This window comes from Trachemys scripta, chromosome 8 (assembly GCF_013100865.1).
Source record: "Trachemys scripta elegans isolate TJP31775 chromosome 8, CAS_Tse_1.0, whole genome shotgun sequence".
NCBI classification, from domain to species: Eukaryota; Metazoa; Chordata; order Testudines; family Emydidae; genus Trachemys; species Trachemys scripta.
The window spans coordinates 14,287,249-14,294,378 of record NC_048305.1 but is presented as its reverse complement, the minus strand read 5'-3'; the positions used below and the strand labels follow the sequence as shown (position 1 = coordinate 14,294,378).

General features: G+C 46.7%; 1 protein-coding gene across 3 annotated transcripts in view; it reads left to right on the top strand.

Moving 5' to 3' along the window:
* The first annotated feature begins 2,128 nt into the window (after positions 1-2,128).
* The window catches only part of P4HA2 (prolyl 4-hydroxylase subunit alpha 2), a 56,799-nt gene continuing 51,797 nt past the window's right edge, over positions 2,129-7,130 (top strand). For all 3 annotated transcript variants that reach the window (XM_034778891.1, XM_034778892.1, XM_034778893.1), the window contains exons 1-2: positions 2,129-2,253; positions 2,512-2,568. The gene's annotated coding sequence lies outside the window, so the exon portion shown is untranslated. The remainder of the gene's footprint in view (positions 2,254-2,511; positions 2,569-7,130) is intronic.

Genomic DNA, 7,130 nt, shown 5'->3' with positions numbered 1-7,130 from the left:
AAGCTTACCAGAAGTCACTTCTAACACCAACATAGGGCTCTGGTAGGTGTCGGTCTTTCCAACTCTTCACCAAGAGTTGGGATCCTCCTCAGATCTGCAGTTCTGCCAGTTTGCTGAATCAAAACGAAAACCACCATCAGTCTGCTTAAACTCAGTATTTCATACCAAAATCCCTTTTTTTGTCTGTTGGTCTCAGTAACACCTAGTTTGAACCAGTCTATGTGAACCACCCCAAGTAGTGGTACCTCTTCAGGGTGGTTTACAGTTTCTTTGACTTGCCTTAATCATCCCCTACACACACAATTTTTAATTGCTGGAGCAGCTGTAGTCACCCTTCCCCAGAAGCAGAACACAATCATACATACATACATTCAGAGAAGGGCTACTAGGATGATCTGAGAATGGAAAACCTGTCTTATGAAAGGAGACTCAAACAGCTTGGCTTGTTTAGCCTAACCAAAAGAAGGCTGAGGGGAGATACGATTGCCCTCTATAAATATATCAGAGGGATAAATACCAGGGAGGGAGAGGAATTATTTAAGCTCAGTACCAATGTGGACACAAGAACAAATGGATATAAACTGTCCATCAAGAAGTTTAGACTTGAAATTAGACGAAGGTTTCTAACCATCAGAGGAGTGAAGTTCTGGAACAGCCTTCCAAGGGGAGTAGTGGGGGCAAAAGACATATCTGGCTTCAAGACTAAGCTTGATAAGTTTATGGAGGGGATGGTATGATGGGATAGCTTAATTTTGGCAATTAATTGATCTTTGACTATTAGCGGTAAATATGCCCAATGGCTTGTGATGGGATGTTAGATGGGGTGGGATCTGAGTTACTACAGAGAATTCTTTCCTGGGTGTCTGGCTGGTGAGTCTTGCCCACATGCTCAGGGTTTAGCTGATCGCCATATTTGGGGTCGGGAAGGAATTTTCCTCCACGGCAGATTGGCAGAGGCCCTGGGGGTTTTTCGCCTTCCTCTGCAGCGTGGGGCATGCAGGGCCGGCTTTAGGACCTGCGGGGCCCGATTCTGCGGTCCGGGTATTCGGTGGCACTTTGGCGGCAGGGGGTCCGCTCCGCATCTTCCGCGGCTCTGAAGGACCCTCCACCGCCGAAATGCCGCCGAAGACCCCAGTGCGCCCCCCTCCCCGCCAAAATGCTGCCGAAGACCCTGGAGCGCCCCCCCCGCCCCCGCAGCCGAAATGCCGCCAGAGCAGACCACCACCAGGTGAGCCTAAGGCGCAGGGCCCTCTTACCCGTGGGGCCCGATTCCAGGGAATCGGAGGAATCGGCCTAAAGCCGGCCCTGGGGGCATGGGTCATTAGCTAGAAGATTCTCTGCATCTTGAAGTCTTTAAACCATGATTTGAGGACTTCAATGGCTCAGACACAGGTTTGTCACAGGAGTGGGTGGGTGAGATTCTGTGGCCTGCATTGTGCAGGAGGTCAGACTAGATGATCATAATGGTCCCTTCTGACCTTAAAGTCTATGATAAATCATTCATAAGTTTTAATATAATGGTCCTCACAGATAGTGCATGGGGTTGCAATGTCTGTCACAATAAGGCCAAGATAACAACTCAGATGTGGACAAATTGGAGAAAGATCAAAGCAGAGCAACAAAAAAGATAAACTGATCAGAAAATATGATCTATGAGGAAAGGTTAAAAAAAAAAAAAAACAAGTTTGGAAGAGGAACAGAGGGTCCTGTGGCACCTTTAAGACTAACAGAAGTATTGGGAACATAAGCTTTCGTGGGTAAGAACCTCACTTCTTGCATCTGAAGTCTTGCATCTGAAGAAGTGAGGTTCTTACCCAGGAAAGCTTATGCTCCCAATACTTCTGTTAGTCTTAAAGGTGCCACAGGACCCTCTGTTGCTTTTTTCAGATTCAGACTAACACGGCTACCCCTCTGATACTTGAAGTTTGGAAGAGAAAACCCAGTTTTGTGAAAAGAAAAGGGAAGGGGGACCTGATAATAGCCTTCAAATATGTTAAAGGGTGTTACTAAGACCATGGTGAGCAATTGTTCTCCATGTCCCCTGAAGGTAGGACAAGAACTCCTCCCCCGCCAGCCGGCTCGCGTCTCCTCGCGGTTGCGGGGCTGCAGCTATTCCAAGCATTACGGTCCCGTCTGGAGGCTGTGCAGGGAGCGGAGGGGAGCAGCCAGTGCCTGGGCAGGAGGCGGAGCGGGGGCTGCCGCCGGAGGTGCCGCGGCTGTTCTGGAAGGCAGGGCGCGGGCGGCGTGTGGCTGGTGAGCCGGGGGCGCTAGGCACCGGGCTCCAGGCAGAAGGGGAGGCCGGGGCTGTTGCTAACTTTCGGGGTGCGGGGCCGCTGCGCTGCGGGGCGGGCCGGCCTCCCGGCGTAGCAGGAGGAACGTGGAGCCACCGGCGAGAGCCGGTGGGAAAGCGGCGCAAGGGGGGGAGCCCCTAGGGAGCCGCGGGGGGACAATCCGGCCTCGCCCGGGGACGGGGCTGCCCCGTGCAAACTCCTCTCTGCTTTGTGTTTGTAGGGGCATTGGCCGCGCAGTGACCCGAGAGGAGACACCCCCGCTAGCAGCCTCCAGCAGGTAAATCCGTTCGCACCGTGGGAGGGAGTGGGGAGACCAAGAGGGGTGGAGGACTTGAAGGGTGGAGACCCCTGGCCCTGTCGCCCAGCTCGCTGGGTGTTGACCCTTGCCTAGGAAGGGGGATGTGTGTGTGTGTGGGGGGAGTGTTATGGGGCGGAGTGGGAAGAGTGGAACTCCCTGGGCAGGACCCCCAGGGGCAGGCTGGGGTGGGAGTTGAAAACCAGAGACCCCTCTCAGGGTACCTGCCCCATGGAGGTGTCAGGGTGAGGAGGGTAGAAGAGAAGTGTCTCCTTGTATCCTTGTACTCCCCCCGTCTGAACCCCCCCCCCGCCTTCCCCAATTAGGCCTGGTTCCTTTCCTCCTCCTAGGGAAAATTCAGGAAAGGAGACTTGTGCCAGCTCCTGTGGATGGGACCGACACACCAGCGAGCAGTCAGCACGTCTGCACTGCGCTTGAGGCGTGTTGGGACATAGGAATTATTACACCGGCTTAGACCAGGGTCCATCTAGTCCATTATCCTGTCTCTGACAGTGGCCAGAACCACATGCTTCAAAAGAAGTAGCCCCTAATAATTAGAGATTGAGGTTAAGCCTTGAAGCCTGCAGTTTTGTATTCCTTCCTAAATTTTGTGTATTTCTGGCTATTCTTGTTATCCTTGTAGCTGTCCAGGCCCTCTTTGATTGTTAGTAAGTTCATGGCTTCGGTGACGTCCTGTGGCAGTGAATTCCACAGTCTAATTATGGGTTAAGTGAAGAAGTATTTCCTCTTAGCAAATTCCAAATTGATACCTTTTAATTTCATTGGCAGTCCCCTGGCTCTTGTGAGGTAGCAGCTAGATGAACAAGAGGTCCCAGTCTCCCTTCTCTAGACCATTCATTATTTTGTATACTTAGATCATGTCCCCTCTTATCTATTGTCTTTCTAAAAGGTAACAATCCAAATCTCTTCAATTTCTCTTCATAGAAGAGTTATTATTGCTTTTACTTGCATCCCTTCTCTCTGTAATACCTTTTTGAGATGGGGTGCCCACTACTGCATGCCATATTCCAGATGAGGTTGCACTTTGTATATATACATTTCATAATGGCCTGATCTAGGAATGGTCAAGATAATACTGCTACAAGTGCAGGGGACTGGACTAGATGACCTCTTGAAGTCCTTTCCAGTTCTATGATTCTGTGATCACATTTGTGTATTATTCTCCATCCCCGTCCTTATGCCTTAGGTTAGGAGTTTTCTCTGGGGTTGATGGATGGAATTTTCCAGAGCCTGTCCTACAACAGGCAGTTTGGAGCCAGTCTCATGTCTGGGCCCAGGGGGCAGTGGCCTGCAGTTGCTTCCTTGAAGGATTTCTTATGGATGGGGTAGAAACTGGTGTCCAAAGAAAAAAGATGGGGAGCCAGCTGCATTGCTGCCAACTTTCTGTAAAAAAAAAAAAAAAAAAATTAGGGTGACCTGTAAATCCCTCAGTGTGTTGAAGAGTCCTGTTGTCTGACATTCAGTCTAGCGAAGGGGATAACATGAAGGGATAGCATGAAGCAATGTCTGGAATTTTAAAAAATTACATATTTTTCCAGTGAGTTATTAATCATTGAAACAGCTTCATAAAGGATGTGGTAAATTCTCCATCACTTGGAGTCTTTAAATCATGACTGCCTGTCTTTCTGAAAGGTATACTCTAGTTCATCTACCAGCTGTTCGTCTCACTAAGGAACTGGTGGGTTAATGTCTGAGCAGTATTATATAGGATGGTCATAATAGTACCTTCTGGTCTTTAAAGTCTGTCACCCCCATATGCCCTAAGCCAGGATGATTTTCAGGTTAGCTAGAAACAGACAAACTACTATTAAATCACATATTCAAAATGTCATTCAAAACAAATGTCCTGTAAAACACCCCCACCACCATAAAGTGCGGGGCCTGATTCTCCCATGTTTGGCACTCTGTGTCACCGCTTACACCTGTGCAAAAACAGTGGGAGACATTTCCAGATCAGAAGAGTAGCACTTTGCACAAGTATCATTGACACAAAGTGGCAGGCAGTGCCAATCCGAGACGTCCTTTCTTTCTTAGGTTATGTCCACATACAAGTGTGCACTAGCTTAGTTAAACTGGTGCAAGCCCCTGTGTGGGAACTCTTATTTTGGTTTCGCCTAAACCAGTTCCTAGTTATAAGTTAAATAGAAATAAATCTGGCTTGAACAAAAATAAGTGTAGACAAGACATCAGATTTGTCCTCTCCCTATTTATTTTTGCCTTCAATGGTTTTATTCTCTTCTCCTTACCTCTCCCTGCTCTGTTCTCTCTCTCTTTCACTCTCCTTTTCTATCCCTTCTGAGCCCTCCTGTTTGTGACATCTGCCATTAGTTTCTTCTTCACTTCTCTTTCTCCCTGGTTTGGAAGCCAGCCCAAGGGTCCAGCTCACTCTCTTGTCTGTGTAAGAAAGCAGGGGCAGTTGGCAGAGCCTTCTCTGTGAGGGCCCCTCAGTTTTGGAACCTGCTCTGAAACGGTCCTCCTTTATCAACCTCCGGGATTGTGAGGCCCATTCGTTTCCCAGGCCTGAGAGCGTTTGAGAGCACTCTGGTAGGAGTTGATAAAGATAACCCAGCAGCTGAAAAATGTTTATTATATATGTTAGTAATTGGGTGGAGGGAGCCCCTGGAATAGTTTACTTGTAGTCCTGTATTATTGAAATATGCTAGGAGGGTCTACACCTAAATTGTATAACTGCGGGTGCTGAGATGGTTTAAAGTGCACCCTCCAAATGGAAGGTGTCACCCTCCAAATGGAAGTTAGTTGCCAGCTCAGCATCTGGCCATAGGGGGAACTGTCCACCCAAATACCCCCACATTCCAAAGGGGGGAGGGCAGAGAGGAGTATCACACCCATTCTGAACACTGAACCACGGCAAAGATCTCTGCAACGTGAGTTAAAGGGGTAACTCTGCTAACTCTGGTTGCAGTAGTAGGCTATCTTCTGTTTGGAATAGTGTGTAGAAAATGTTTGAGCAGTGGAAGATGAAAAGCTGTCTGCCGTCCAGGCCTAGAAACAATGATGTGCTCCCCCAGCTGCTGCTGTGAGCAATGGTATCAGTAAGAGGCAAATCAGATAGCCTGAATATTTGGATTTCTGTATGCAGTGGCGAGTCCGTCAGTTCAGGACACCTTTTACTTGGGTTTCATATCGTTGTCAGTTAATCCCCCACATTATCAGACCTGAAGGTTCAGTACTCCAAATAGACTTTGACGCAAAGCGTTTCCCATAATAAAACTCCTGATAGCTTCACTTTATAGATGCACTGGGAGGATAGAAGTAAGCTGAAAAGGACCCCACAGGCACCAATTCCTGCAGCTGTGTGACATTGTGCAACCCAGGAAACAATCCCTCTTGTGTACACGGTGACTGCTGGCCATAGCTAGTACTTGACAGGCAGAAGTCTTGGACTGCTGTAAATCAGCATAGCACTGAAGTTTAATGGATGAAGGTCTGGCCTTTTGCTTACTCCTTAACTTCTTTAACTTTATTTTGCTGCAGCCCTGACTCAAATTCATGCATCATTGAATATTTGGGCCTTTATTTCCCACAAATATTAAAGGAGTTAATAGTCAAGGGTAATATATGGGCTATTAGTCCAAAGAATTTTCCATTTCTAGACTTGTTTACATAAGACAACTGGTACATTTATATTTGCCACACTGTTCATGATGGCAGATTTCTAAGGAGTAAAATATAAACATGTAGATAGGTTTTATTTTCTGTGACTGGTTCTGTGTATAGGATTTTATATTTGTGGGGAAGTAGGATGCTGCCATGCCGGAATAGACTCAGACTCTGACTCTGTGCTGTCCTAAAGGTGTCTGTTTCTTTATTTTGCTTTGTCCTCTTGATAACGTAGAAAGAAAAATAAATGCTTCCTGATATGTTTTAAATTAACCTTTACTGAACACTTAATGCATTTTCAAATGAGCTTTTATTTTGAACGTTCCCAGAGAATTTGTAAGTTTATCTGAGATATTTTGATCCATTAAAATTATGGGCTATGTGCAGGAACTCAGTTACACTTCAGGATTGAAAAGACTTGGCAAGCTGCAACAGGGGTTAACAACATGTAGTTTGGTCAACAACCTCTCCGCTTATGGTACAGTTTGTTTGGGGGCATTTAACACTCTACAGATGATTGTGTTGAATATGAGATGAGCTTGCTGTTATCAAAGGGGAAATGATGGGCAGGACTCCTGCTCCTAAGATTGGTGTGACTTCTCTCTCTCTTTTTTTTACTGCCAAGAATTAAATATTTTTTCACCTGTGATTTAAAGGAGCGATCAGAAGTTAATCCAGATGTTGCTATTTCTTAAGGTTACATAACTAGGGATATCACAAGATCTGTTTTACACTGAAGGAAGCCCATGCAAATTTGAATAAAGACACTGTCAATATCAGTGCATGCAAACAAACAGCATTTTTCTTCGGTCTGTTTTGAAAAACAAAGGCAAGCAAGTTACTTTATTGGTTGTTGGGCATGTAGTTTTTAATTATTTGCAGATGCACATTAGAGGCTTTGG